The sequence below is a fragment of the Aedes albopictus genome, chromosome 1 (genome assembly GCF_035046485.1).
Source record: "Aedes albopictus strain Foshan chromosome 1, AalbF5, whole genome shotgun sequence".
Classification (NCBI taxonomy): Eukaryota; Metazoa; Arthropoda; class Insecta; order Diptera; family Culicidae; genus Aedes; species Aedes albopictus.
The window spans coordinates 9,355,100-9,368,917 of NC_085136.1; the positions used below are offsets into that span (position 1 = coordinate 9,355,100).

Below are 13,818 nucleotides of genomic sequence, written 5' to 3' on the forward strand. Positions count from 1 at the left end.
AACTCAACTAGCCCCATGTTGCGATACATCAAACTGCGCGATTTTTGTAACCTTTAGCATGCTTGGCGAGTTTTGTGCGGAAATCAACACTGGAGACCAGAAGCTCCACGATGTCGGCCCAAAATTCAAGATGGCAGCCAAATGTTCAAGATGGCGGCTCACAACTCAATATGGCGGCTGTTAGAGATTTAGGCTCTTAAATCATGTTATATGGGAATATTTGATATGGGGAAGATGTCTGGACTCCTAAAATGGCGAATAGAATATCCAAGATGGCGGTCTGACATCCAAGATGGTGGCTTCAAATTCATGAAGGCGTCTGTTTAAAGAAGCTTAAGGCTGTAAAACCATGCAATATGGGTATATTTGGTATGGGGAAGATGTCCGGAGTCAAAAAATGGCGACCAGAATGTACAAGATGGCGATCTAAAATCCAAGATGGCGGCTTCAGTTTTAAGATGGCGGCTGTTTGATGGAGATTTAGGCTCTAACGGCTGTTTAATGAAGTTTAAGGATCTAAAACCATGCAATATTGGTATATTTGGTATGGGGAAGCCTTCCAGAGTCCAAAATGGCGATCAGGATATTCAAGATGGCGATCTTAAATTCAAGATTGCGGCTCCGAATTCAAAATCGCGGCTGTTTAATGGAGTTTTAGGGCCTGAAACAAAGCATTATTGGTATATTTGGTATGGGGATGATGTCTGGATTCCAAAAATGGCAACTAGAATATCCAAGATGTTTGTCCAAAATCAAAGATAGTGGCTCCAAATTCAAGATGACGGCAGTTTAATGAAGTATATTTTTCGTAGCGAAGATGCCTGGACGCCTAGACGCCAAAAATGGCGACCAGAACATCCAAGATGGTAATCTTAAATCCTAAATGACGGCTTCAAATTCAAGATAGCGATGCTCAAACATAAGCCAGATAAACGATATGATTTCTGGGATCATAAAATGGATTTCTGTTAATTGTATGAAAGTGCAATATACATCAACATTTCGCTTGAGTTTTATTGAAATGGGGTTTCGAATGCACGAGAAAGGCGCCATCACCACTAGGTGGATTAATTAGGTTTTTATATTTAGAATTATGAGTCAAAATGTTGAATATTCGATGGGCTAAACGTGCTTTGAACTAAGTTTCTGTAAGAAATCAGTGTATAAAAAGTTATTTGAGGATTTTTTTTAGTGTAATTTGTTAAAAAAATTATATCTCTTGAACCATAACATTGTTCATTGTGACCTGACATTATGGAAAGGACTGGATTAAAATAAATAGAAACTTCATTTCAAATGTGCTTTCGATTTCCAAATCAGGATGACAAATTTGCAAACACGGTGCCTTTTTGAAGACTTTCAATCTAATGTAAAAACTTGATTGTCCCAAAAACCGATGTTGAATATTTTATATTGACGACGCGCTGGATGTAGATTATCATTTTCTATATGATCGCCTCCATCCGTATCCAAAAGTTTTACAATTGTATCGTTCCTAAGTGTACATGTTTCATTAAAAATATTTTCTGCTGTTTCAAAAATGTATCCATGAAGCAGGTGAAGAAACTCAAACTCTGCAATTTGCGGCTTAAGCCTGGCTTAGCACTGCTAAGCCACCTCAGAGCACCGCTTAAAATAAGCCACACTTAACGTAAACCGTAGTTTTATTAAACCGGGTTTAGTGGTTAAGCCGAGGTGAAGAAATTGAAAAAAAGTTAAGCCTGGCTTAAAATTTTGCTAAGCCTGGTTTAAAATTTAAGACCGGGTGAAGAAATCGGCCCTAAATGATGAACGCCATTTTTGAATGATCCTTGACGTAATTATAGAGCAAGTATTTCTGTAAGTTGCTGTTATGGTTAGGGAAAAAGATTGTTTAAGTTTTTTTTAATGTAATGTCTTAGTCTGCAATTGATTTTTTTCTGATTTATTCGATTTTTATTGGAGTCTTTTGGGTTTTGGAATAAAGGGAAGTGATGATTAAGTATTGAGCGAAAGTTTTGAATGAGACAAAATCATCATTAATCGTGACTTCATCATTGTGAATGAGAAACGCAGCGAGCTCTGAGCATAGAAAGATCCGTTCGAGTTCAATGAGATCGGATTTCCGGAATTGGTTGAAGAGGTACCAGATCGCAATCTGGACGAACAGAAAGAAGCAAGTGGTGAATCAACTATGGGAGGAGCGTCGGCTCTAGCAGAATCTTCATATGACAGGAGTCATGAGTGATTCAACTTCGTACAGTGAAGGGCTAAAACGGCCGGATGGTGTCCATTGGATAGAAGCTATGCAACAGAAGATCCCATCTCATGAAAGCAACAACGCCTGGGTTCTAGAAGAGCTGGCGAAGAATCGAAGGGGTATCCGAAATCAGTGTGTTTTCAAAACCAAGCGAGGCATTGATGATCGGATTGAGCGGAACAAGCAACGTTTCCTGAATGTTGCTTAACTCACCGGTACAATTCGGTCCCATCTATCTTAGCAAACTACAGTCGAATCACTTTACATGATACGGTACCTCGCAATGCATACGACTTGCTCCGCCAAAGCTCTACTCCTCAATGAGGTAGCATCACACTGCCCACCTCGTCATGATGCTTGCTGTCATCGATGCTTGCTAGGGGAAGGACACCCAAGGGGAATGTCACTAATCTTTGTTCACACCGCACATGTTTAGTAGTCAAGGAATGTTCGCATAGACCGAGAAGTTTACGCTGCTGTAGTGGGGTACTCCACGATTTGGTACCTGATGGCGATGGCTGCAAAACTCGATGATTTAGACATCGAGCAAATGGATGCTATTTCCGCATTCCTGCAGGATACTTTTGGTGACGAAGAGCTATAAATGGATCAACCTGAAGGGTTCTGGGTAAACTCTTCAAAAGTATGATGATTTCATCATATTCACCAACGGCATAAATCTGAAAAAGACACTCAAGAAGTTCCTGTGCGACCGATTCCAGATGAATGATCTTGGTGAAGCAAAGCACTGCCTAGGCCTGCGAATAAAAAGATATCACGGTAATGGTGTGGTGATTATGGGCCAACAAAACTGCATTTTGAAACGATAATGAAGAAGTTTCAAATGGCCAACTGACATTCAGTCAAACATAGGCTACGTTTGGACAAGTCAATATGTCCGAAAACGACGCGACAGGAAATCAGCTTTGCCGTGAACACAATAAACCTGTATTATGCAGTTGTAAATAATAAAAGATAAAAAAAACAACCAATCTAGCACTAAACGACAGACTTTACGAGACTACATTCACTGCTAGAGAACGAAACGGCCGAGTGATTGCAAGGCTCATCAGTTTGCAAGCCGGCGAACGAAGCGCAAACACGAAAAAAAAACAAAGTAATCACCTTAATAGAGTATTTATTCCGGGATAAAAAAAACTAGGGATTTGAGTGATTTTGGGACGCCCAATTCTCTGTATACTATTTAAGAAATCCTGAAAATCAGGTGAATCCGGGAAATTTAATCCGTAAACACCCAGGACGAACATCTTCTGGTAGCTGTTCTTTGTCTTTGAACATTTTACCCTGGAATCTTTTTTGTAGTCGAGTGGAATAGTTGTGCTTGAAATGCATGGTATCTGCCTCCATTTGCACATACCCTTTTGATTTTGATAGTATCCGAAAATACGTGACTTCTTTTAGTATTTTTTTTTATAAAATATATCAGCCATTCCATAGAAAAACGATATAGTGCATCTCCGATTGTCGTGAAACTTGGTGGGCTTGTAGTTCTTCGGAAATAATAAAACCCGTATTTTTTATTTCGTCATTAGGGTGACCAACTTTTATATAGGGTGGTCCAAAAAATTAAGGTTTTTTCAAAAAATCATATCTCAAAAACAAAACAACATACATTTCTGATTTTTTGATATGTTACGCCAAATTTCCTGAATTTTCTGATAAAAATATAAAACCAGGTTACCTCTTTGGTCCCGAGACCATGTAAACGTGAAAAAACTAATATACATATTTGCATATTTTATAGTACTTTTTACATTTGAGCCCCTTTAACGTATTCTTCCTTAAAATTACAATTCAATAGCTTTCAAACAAAACAAAAGAAGTTTGAAATCGGTCAACTGGTTCAAAAGTTACGATTTTTAGAAAAATTTTAGTTTTGAAAAACCTTATTTTTTTGGACCACCCTATATGAAAATTGGTCACCCTAATGACGAAATAAAAAAATACGGGTCTAATTATTTCCGAAGAACTACAAGCCCACCAAGTTTGACGACAATCGGAGATGCACTATATCGTTTTTCTATGGAATGGCTGATATATATTTTAGCTTAAATTTCATTGTTTTGCTTATCATCAACAGTTTGAACTAATCGATAAACATTATTTCATCACTATCCATCATAATCTTAAAGTTTTTATACCAGAACTATTCTAAGGCCTCCAAAATACTCCGAAAGTTGTGTTTAAAATCCAGCATACTAAACTAAATGTTACACACTATGAAAGGTCGTGGAACATAGTCTACGATACTCATAAAGCTGCAAACAACCACAAGAACCTTTATGGTACCTGATTAAATCCGTTGTGATATGGGCTGTAAGCTCATGCATAAATTTCCTCTTCTGGAGTTCACCTTCTCATTTCATCACCTTTTCCCTTCCTAATCCTTATCCTATATACCATTCTCCCTCAGTTAGATGAGGAAATCAGTGGTGCTATCGAAGTTACTTCAAATTACCCACTGAGTAACCAGCTCTCCGGATGAAAAAAAAAAACATATTTTTTCCAAATGTCTGACGGCATATTGAAATGTCATACCGCTAAGTCATCCATAGGTAGTGCCCGAAACTCAAGACTCTTCCAAAATTTGTCCGAGGATTTTTTCTAAGAAACTCTTCCCACACAAGCTTTTCTACATATTTATTTTAAAATTTCTCCAATGGATCATAATCCTTCAGTGATTACTTCAAAACTTCATTCGATTTTTTTTTTCAGAAAACCTTCCGAAATTCCATCAGAAATTTCTCAAAAGAATTACTTCGAAAATTTCGCCAAGTATTGCTCAAGAAAACCCCTCAGAAATTTATTCACTGATTCTTTGAGCAAACCTCCCAAGCATTCCATCAGTTTTTTTTTTTTTGAGAATAGCCTAATAAATAATTAAAGAGATTTCTTCAGAAATGAAATAAAGTGTTTTTTAGAAAGCAATACATCTCCAGGAATTCCTCTATGGCTTTTATTTTCAGAAATTCATAAAAAGATTCTTTCAGGAATTATTCTTGATTTTTTTTTTCTGAAATTCCTCCAAGAAATATATTAGGAAATCGGCAATGGCAAGTTTTTCATGGATCCCACAGAAAATCCTACAGGGATTTCATTAGATATTTCTTCAGAGTTGCTTTCAAAAAGTATCTCTTCAGAAATAACCTTAAAAGATTTCTCAACATTTTTTTTTCAAATATTTAAACTGCAAGTATTTCACACAATCCTTAAAAAAATCTACAAAGAACTCTTACATAAAACTTGTCGAGTATTCCTTCATAAAACCCTTTGTAATTTGCTCAAATAATTTTTGACAGATTTTTCTAGGAAACCTTTCATGCGTTTTTTTTCAGAAACTCCTCTTGAAATTTCATCAGAAAGTCCCTTAGTGTTTCTTACAGAAATTTATTTAGAGATTTGCTAGGAATTCTTCATAGGTTTTTTTATCAGAAAACCTTCGATAGATTTTCTCAGTAAATTTTTCATGGATTCCTTCAGAAATCCTTTCAGTGATGCTTTTGGAAGACTTCCACGAATTCTTCAAGAAATGCCTTTAGGGATTCATTCGGATAATCTTCCAGTAATTATATCACAATATTTTTAAGTGAGTATTTGACATATTCATCTATAAAATCCATCAGAAGTTTTCCATGGATTTTAATATAATTTTTCAAAGATTTCTGTGGAAACTCCTCTCAACTTTTTTTTAAATTTTTTCTCTGAGGATTGACAAAGATAATCCTCCAAAAATTCTTTCACAAAATCTTCCATAAACAATCTTCCACGGATTCCTCCTGAAATTTCTTGAGGGAATCTAAAAAAAAGTCTTGCATGTATTGCTTCAAAATTTTCACCGTGAACTATCTCAGATATTGTTCAAACTTTCCTTACGAATTTCTCTTCGTATTGCTTTAGACGCATTTAGACGTTTTTCTAAGATTTGTTTTGAATTACCTCCGTGGGCTTTCTCAACAATATCTCCAGGGATTTTTTTGAATATATATGTTGAAATATATCTCTCCGTGAATTATTGCGGCAAATCTTCCCCGGATTCCTTTAGATTTGGATACTTCTCCAGCTGTTAAAAACATAAATTTAGAATTTCTTCTCCAAAGTTTTATTCAGAAATTCTGCCAGGCAGTGTAAAATTAGCTTTAAGTTAAAATACACATATTTAAACAAAATTACCAGGGGTTTCTAGAGTAAATCCCTCAGGGCTTCATTAAGAAACTCCTACAAAGTTTCCTTCATGAATTCTTATTTCATACTTTTCTTCAATGTTGTCACGATGCGTCAGCACCACGCTAATGCTGAGTACAAAAAGCGAGATTTTTTCAACGTGTTGTACAAAATACAACAGCGCGATCGTTCGAGGGTAAATAATTTAGTACGAAAACTTCTAAAGTCCTTCCAACATTAATATAACCTCAACAAATTCCTTCAAAATATCTTCCAATAAAATTTCTTCAACATTGGCTTCAAAAATATTCCCATGGATTCTTGAAAAAAAAATTTCAATGGACTCCTTCAGATGTTCCTTCAATTTTTTTCCCAGAAGTTTCCCTGAGGATTTCGTTGGCAAGTCTTCCATGGATTTCGTCGCGAGTTTCTCTACGGATTCCTTCAAATTTGGTTTCGGTTATCCTTTCGGAGATTCTTCCACAGATTGTTCCGAAAATTCTTCAGTTTCTTCGGAAAAATCGTCCATATTGTTTCACGACCTTCTCCAAGGAGTACCGAGGGAATTTCCAATAAAATGTCTACACACTTCGAAAAAATCTTGTAATTTTGTGTCATATAAGTCCGACATATAAAAGCAACACATTTGACGCAAAATTGTGTGCGATCTTATTTTTACAGGAAACGGAAAATGTTTGACTCATGTAATTTTACAACAGCTCAGCGCGTCGGCTGCTTGTAAACATGATTGAGAACTGTGCTATTTATAGCACCGAATATTGAAACAAAAAAAAAATACAAAAAGTTCCATTCGGGAATCGAACTTCGATCCCCAGCGTGTCAGTTTTCGATCTTGCTCTCTCGGCTGACTCACCACGTCGAAGAGATGGCAGTCGAAGATGAACAACTTCTACCATAAACAAACTTGCCAGTTCGGCTGTCGCGTCGTCACTGCTGGCGTGTATGTATGTACTGAGACAGCCGTCATCGCAGCCAAGCAGACAAAGCCGCCTTCTGATTGACTGAGCGTGGCTGTTTTCGTTTACCACTGCATCGGCTGATGACAACGGATTGTCATTTCCAGGTTTGTAGCTCAACTTCGTGTTAAATTTATGAGCGGTTTTCATGCTGTTTCACCTTCGTAATAAACAAATTTCCAATCGACTGCAGTCTTCATCTGATTGTGTAAGGTGCTGTTTGACAGTTCAGTTAGTGTGTACATCAACGTGAATTCCTCTATTGACTCTCGTACGAGTTTTTATTTTAATATTCCAATTGGGAATACCTCCAGATAGCTCTGAAGAAGTTCATACAAACATTTCGTCAAGAATTTCTCCGGGTATTTCTAGAAGATATCTCAGGATTGCTTCCGATGGAATCTCTAGGTATTTCCCCATGTATTCGTCTAGGATTTCATTTAGACCTTTCTCCAGCAATACCTTACCTTACCGGTCAGACTAAGGCATAAGTGTCCTCTGCAGACGTCTCCATTCAACTCCGTCCATGGTTGTGGGTCTCCAGTCACACCTTTTGCGAAGGGTTCGCAGGTCGCCCTCCACTCGATCGATCCATCTCGCTCGCTGCGCCCCTTTCGTCTCATACCGGTCGAATTGCCCTCGAGAACCATTTGCGCCATATGCCGATTTAAAATCGATAAACAGGTGATGTGTGGACACGTTGTATTCGCGGCATTTCTGCAACACCTGGCAGATGACAAACATCTGGTCCTTTGTAGCGCATTCACCCATGAACCCTGCCTAATATTGTCCCACGAACTCTCTTGTAAGGGAACGTCCATAAATTACGTCACGCGAAAATTGCCAATTTTCAACTCCCCCTCCCCCCTATGTCACACTTTCTGTATGAGTCCACTGAAATTTTTGTATGGGTTGTCACACTTTACTGAACCCCCTCCCCCTAAAAGCGTGACGTAATTTATGAACGTTCCCTAATCGATGATAGCCGACCGCATAAAATTTGAGAGAGTACCTTGTATGCAGCGCTCAGTAGCCCTCTTTGTAGATGGGACCACGATACCTTCCATGCATTCTTCCGGATCTTCTTTCTCCCAAAATGGTAATGACCCAGTGTAGTGCTCTCACCCGTGCTTCTCCACCGTGTTTTAGAAACTCGCTTGGTAGTGGAACTGCTCAGCGGCTTTGTTGTTTTCAACCGGCCAGCCTCTTCCTCAATTTCTTGGAGGTCAGAGACCGGAAGTTTTTCATCCACCGTACGTATTCCTAGATCTCCGTATCCGGGAGACCTTCGAAGGGATAGCAGTTATCTTTTGTAGGTTCCCCCAGTGTCTCAGTGGAATGCATCAGGCAAGCCCGTGCACAAGGGGGGGGGGGGTGGAGGGTTGGTGGGTAAACCCCCTCCATTACCGACGCTTCATACACTAGGCACCCCTCCGCCTTTTGCCAAAATAGGGAAAAACCCCTCCCTTGGCTCCACTTATGTGCACGGGCCTGGCATCAGGGATGTCATCCAGCATTTTCCTCAGAACGCCCCCGAATTACATAGGAATCTTATAATTCTAGTTTCTCCCAGAATCCCATCCAGAACCAACACGTCATAAATGAGCGCACCCTTCCACGTGGCTAAAGCACATATGTAGAGTTTGTGGTACCTTGTGGTATGCACATAATAAATTATTGTGTTACTTCATTACGTTTAGCGTGTATGTTTACATTGAGTATCTGTCATATGTGGAGATGTTGTTATTGTTGTCTGGAGTGTGAATCATTGTATGTAATATTGAAGTATCGGTAATAAAGTGTATACAAATAATGAATACAGTTGTTGAATAATCATTACAGAGAAAGATTCTCACATTGGCGACGAGAACGGTGAACAGTGCATGTGAAATTAGTTTAATTTCGGTTCGGGAAGTGTTGTCTTTGGAAAAAGAAAGAGATGAGTGGTGTGTGTGGTGCATGCAGAGTGGTGATGACCTTCAGGTGATGACTTGTGATTGAATTTCAACATTGGAATCAAAAAGGTAAATATTGTGTATTGAGGGATGTGCACAAAAGTGCACGCGGCCTACCGCTTCCGAAAGGTACGGCCGCGGTTTTCACTCCCTTTTTACTTCATCCTTATGGGGAGTAACATTGCGGCGTTTCCTACGGTGCGGCTGTTCCTTTCGAAAACGATAGACCGCGTGAACTTTTTTTGCAAAGCCCCTTTATGAAACATTTCAACGACCGCGCGGTGTTTACGTTTCCAGAAATCTGACAATACTAACTGTTGAATCAAACAATGTATTTGTACCTTCGACTAATGACAATAATCAACCTGTGAGAGATTTTGATGGTGATCAGTATTGTTTAGTTCAAATCGATGACAATCACTATTGTCAGATAAAGAAATAAAGAACTGTGAAGAAAATCCAAGTTTTGTTGATTGTGATATTGATACTCGTTGAATAGGGTTGTTGTCCTAAATCTAGACTTAAATGCTGAATGATGAATGAAGCATTAATTTGTTAACCGGATGGCCGAGGAAGGCGTAGAGGTGAAACAATATTTTGAAATCAAATTTCGCCGTTGTTGTTAAAAGCCAGTGAAGGCGATGAAAGCCAATGAAGGCGATAAAAGCTAATGAAGGCGACATTCTCGAAATAGCCGTAAAAGGCGGAAAGGATTACAGATAGAAAAGCCGTTGAAGGCGGAAAGACTTTTCAAAAGCAGGAAAGAGCCGACTAAGGCGAAAAACTGTCGATGGCGGAAAGTTCCGTCGGAGAGTGAAAAGCTATTGAAGGCGGAAAAAGCCGTTGAAGGTGGAAATGCCGTTGAAGGCGGTAAGAGTCGATTCTTTGTAGAGCCGTATAAGGCGAATTGTGTTATTAAAAATTAAAGTACTGAAAACGCAACAGTGTCGTAAATTTCGTAAGAAACAGATTGCCAGCTAACGCAGATTTAAGGGCTGTTTGCAGATCAGAAGGAATTTCTCGGCCTATCTTGATGCATGGGAAATTCCTTGGCTGAATCGCTAAAGAAACCGTTTTTTCTTCGATCGCAGTACGCAGTTGCGAAGAAATGACAGTTCAAATGGCAGTCACCGTAAAAAGTTTCTGCCAGGAATCGTTCTAGAAGTTTCTTGAGCGATTTCTCTTGAACTCCAATCTGGCCTTTATAGATAAATTTAACCATTACAAATGAAATTTCACACCAATTAAGTTGCAGCTGAGAAGGCGAAAGACAAAACTAAACTTTAGGCTGAGCGTGACTAGAAAACCAGGAACGAATAGTATTTGAATATGTTCCAAATGCGAATATAACTGAGCAGATACTGAGATTGTTGTGGACCCACCTCAGGTGATATATATTGAAGTTATCATTGCTCAGTAAAGTATAATAAGTCTACGAGACGTAAAATGGTTGGCTCTTGAAACCAAATTAACATGAAGACATGATTTAACTAATGCCTTGTCCTCTCTTACAAGACTAAAAATGTAACTTCAAGAAAATTAACATCAATGTGTGAGAATAATTAAACTGTCTTGGTAGTTTGCAAGATAGGAAGTCAAAATGACAGTTAAAGCATTCGTTGAAGCTAGACGACATATTCAGAGCAGTTGCTAACCACTAACCTGTTAAGTATCATGCTAGTTGAATTGGATATTAAAAAAAATCGAACAATAAAAAATGAACTTTTCGGCTTAACTAGAAGTCTCTCAGGAATTCGAATAAAAAGCGATTTATAACCTATTGAATGCCACTAAATGTTAATGCGATTCAAGTACAGTGAGTTCTTGAGTAATCACTTCTGAAGTCCTTGAATATAAAATGTATCGGGTGTGGTCAGGAGGGGCATTTTGACTTATGATTTCCTAACACTGGATATAATGCCATTTTTGCTAATGAGTGGGCCATCTTGCCAAGAACTGTGGAACAAGTTAGAGAACAAGGTACAGCAGTACGCTCAACAACAAATTCTGCACAATAATTTCCTTACAGGAAGAAACAAATTTTGATCAGTTAAAGAAGTATTGAAATTATTAATGAGGAGAATAACGTACAGTATATCAAAAGCACAAGATATTGGAATAATAAAAGATAATCATTTCTGTAACTACAGGAATATATATATCTAATGAAAGCTGGATTATGAGGTTTGTTTTTCAGTCGAGCTTATTAAGAGGAAACAAACCATCATCGTTTAGCAAAAACTCAAAAGCAGTTTTCTCGCTGAAATCTCAACCAATGGGTATAAAAATTTATCACTGTACTTTGGCCACCATCTGGATAACAGTGAAATAATTTTCAATGACGGTTTTGTGGCTTAGAGTAAGAAAACTGCCATTGAATAATTGATGATTGCTGATGACTGAATGATGGTTATTTGAGCCTTAATGCAAACAGGTACCATTTACTAACATGTTACCTTGTTTGAATTTTTAGATTTCATACACTGAAAAAACTGCAAATATTGTATGCATGTGTCGCACACATAGATTTTTGCAATATTTTGGAGGTACACCATTAAAATAAGTCCTACAGTTCAGAACCCAAAAGAGCGACATCAAAGGAACAAATTTTTGGTTTTTTAATGTTAAAATTGGTTTGATTGAGCACGAATCACCAGTTAATGCGGGGAAATATGCATCGTAGAATGTAAACCTATTGAACGACCAAACCGTAAAAATAAACTCATTCAGTTTGAAAGGTAAATGGTAAATCATGAGAATTCCGAAATTATCGGAAACATAATTCCTAAAAACGTGAGCATCTATATAGGTGAACCGTCGAAAATTGCTCCAATAAGATGATCGATTTATTTTGTTATCTGGAGAAAATTGCTTTGTATATATAATAATTGGTTACTACGATTACGTTTTCTGTTGGAAGCCGAAGTGACTGGCGGTGCGAAAATTGATATTTAACCTACTTATAAACATAGCAACTCGATTTAGATTAGTGCTAATTTCAGCTCTTAAGTAGCTTAATGATGCGCAATACCAGCAACCGGTTCAAATTTACGTCACAATTGCAACTTTGCATTGCTTAAATGCGTGACTTCGATTTGGTACTGCGACGATGATGTATGTATTAAGAATTTGAGATAATTATAGGATTACAATATGAAAAACAAAACAAAGAATGCATATTAATATTCTACTATACTTTCAGCTAGTGCGGATGCGAGTTTTGTGAACAATATGTATTAAATATAATTCAAAAACTGGATGTTTTCAAGTTTTCAAATTACTATTTAGCTAAAACTAGTATTACAAATATTGCTTTGGCTAAGTGACGTTTTTTGAAATCGTGATTTGATTTAAAAAAAGTATCAATCCCTTCGATATTTAAAAAATAAAATCTATAAAGCCAAACTGCTGAAAATATTCTGAACAAGAAACGAGTTCCAGCGAAGTTCGCTAGAAAAACATAAAATGAAATAGTGTTTGTATGACACTTGGACACTTTGGATCGAAAACGAGTTAATGGATATTGATAATTTTATCGACATATTAGTTAAAAAAATGTCTGAATAATAATCTGAATATACATACCTTTTGTATGAGATTCTTCTATGAAAGGACATGTCAAAAAAAAATCAGTAGGCAATATACAATGTTTGGCAGTATACAAATGTTTTCAATGACAGCTAGATTGAAAACATTTGAGAAGAGGAAAGCAATTCAATTAATTCATCAGCAAAGGTAATATTTAGCTTGACACTCAGTATTAAAAATATTTTGGGATTTGGGAAAATACTTGGGTCAAAATAATATTTCTTTTTAGGTACAACCATAAGTAACAGCCAAGTAATTTACCAAAATGCCGAGCAGAGATGGATGACCAAATGGATGACTGTACTACTAATTCTGATGTGAGATTGAAGCGAGACGTTCATAAACTGAGGAGACTATAAGCAAAAACAACGTGGAGTGACCTTGCTGCGGATCTGGAGAAAAAACGAGATGTGGTACCTTGTGGTATGCACATAATAAATTATTGTGTTACTTCATTACGTTTAGCGTGTATGTTTACATTGAGTATCTGTCATATGTGGAGATGTTGTTATTGTTGTCTGGAGTGTGAATCATTGTATGTAATATTGAAGTATCGGTAATAAAGTGTATACAAATAATGAATACAGTTGTTGAATAATCATTACAGAGAAAGATTCTCACAGAGTTCAATCACACTACTCTTGAAAGCTGATTACATTATTCTATACCAAAATCGTAAATAGCAAATCCACGAAACGCCAAATATTTGGAAAAAAAATCCCCAGCATTCGCGGCGTCCAGTGCCATATAGGCGAGCTTGTAGCTTCCGTTTCCGCTCGTAACGTTCTACGTTCTGCCGAGCCTCATGCTGCAACACGGTAGCCCACTTTGTGTTTATGAAATCGAAAACTTTTCTGCACTCCTCGTTGATCCAACT

The 13,818-nt window shown here is 37.5% G+C and overlaps 1 long non-coding RNA gene across 1 annotated transcript; it reads left to right on the forward strand.

The window, feature by feature from the left end:
- The first annotated feature begins 9,040 nt into the window (after positions 1–9,040).
- LOC134289904 (uncharacterized) lies at positions 9,041–13,523 on the forward strand. The gene is made up of 2 exons (XR_009998751.1): positions 9,041–9,422; positions 13,171–13,523. It is a non-coding gene; the product is annotated as an uncharacterized LOC134289904 (long non-coding RNA).
- Positions 13,524–13,818: the final 295 nt, after the last annotated feature.